Source organism: Lupinus angustifolius, chromosome LG03, assembly GCF_001865875.1.
Source record: "Lupinus angustifolius cultivar Tanjil chromosome LG03, LupAngTanjil_v1.0, whole genome shotgun sequence".
Lineage (NCBI taxonomy): Eukaryota > Viridiplantae > Streptophyta > Magnoliopsida > Fabales > Fabaceae > Lupinus > Lupinus angustifolius.
This window is the reverse complement of record NC_032011.1, coordinates 17,311,685-17,313,145: the sequence shown is the minus strand read 5'-3', so window position 1 is coordinate 17,313,145 and position 1,461 is coordinate 17,311,685.

Here is a 1,461-nt window from a genome sequence, read left to right as displayed (position 1 = left end):
TCAAGATTCAATTATAGTATAATATAGGGTTATGTTGAACCACAAGGAATTGCCTAGTAAAATAAATCATGTAAACATGTCAAAGCACAAATAATGGTTTAAACAAATTTTGATGGATTTTCGGTTTGATTTGCACATAAATAAATCAACAGGAAAAATAAACTAAATATTCACAAATTCTTGAGGAGACAAAATCTTTTTGAATAAGGAACATATATTTCTCAACTTCTTGTGAGTGTGAACTACTTAGACAAGTTCTTATGTTTTACTTTGGTTAACCCCAAACACCAAGATCTGAAATCCTCCTTTTAGTGTATATCCTAAAATGGTAGAATGATAAACACTTATATTCATCACTTAAACAATACTACAACCATAAAAGAGATTAGGTTGTCACACCCTAACCATTGGTGACTCTAATATTGAATGAGTGATGAATATAAGATCTTAAGAAAAGCATGCTTAACTTGGAAAATAAACTAAGTAGTACAACTACTCCAAAGTTTATTTGTTAAGTGTTTGAAAACTAAGTAGTACAACTACTTCTTAGTTTATTTGTTAAGTGTTTGAGACAAGTCATTTTATTGACTTGAAATCATTTTTTAGGTGATCAATCTAAAAAGAGCATTAAGTACTTTTCAAACAAATAATATTAACCAAAGCACCAACTTGAATGATTAAAATCCAAACTTTTGTAAATTAAGAAGAAGTAGAAATTACATAACCTTGTTCAAAAGAAAATGTTTAGGAGCATGAGCTATCCATCCAAGGATTGGATGCTTTTGAGTTCCAAATGAGAGTACAAAAATTGATTTTTGTATCTCATTTGCCTTCTCCTTTTCTCCTCTTGAATTATATGAAAAACTAGTCTAAAACTAGCCTAACAACTACCTAAAATGAAAGGAAAAGAAGATGAATCAACTAGGAAGAATTTAGAATGAATTTATAATGTTTTACACATGAGAATTCCATGCCTTTTTATAGGCCAAAGTGTTGGATGCTCAGCTGCCTTGTTTGGCAGCTAAGTTGCTCACCTTTGGCCCCTATGAAGAGCCACTTTGGCCCCTACTTGACCCCTTATGGTGGGCTAGGTTACATGCATGGTGACACCTCCTCCTTCTTGTCATAGCCTTATTTCATCCATGTGGTCATGTTCTTGGCCTTTAAGCAAAGAAAAAGTAAGATGTTCCATGATTTGACCAAAAAAATCACTTTTCTGGTGCGCCAGCCGCTTAGCCCACCTGTTTCCCCGCTAAGCTGCCTGTTTCAGCAGCTTGGCTGACCTGGTTCCCCGCTGAGCTGCATGTTTCAGCCGCTCAGTTGACTAGTTCCACGCTCAGCTGCCTGTTTTAGCTGACCTGGCCTAGTGCTTGGTGCTAGCTGACCTGGCCTGGTGCTTGGTGCCTGCCTGACCTGGCCTGGTGCTTGGTGCCTGCCTGACCTGGCCTGGTGCTTGGTGCC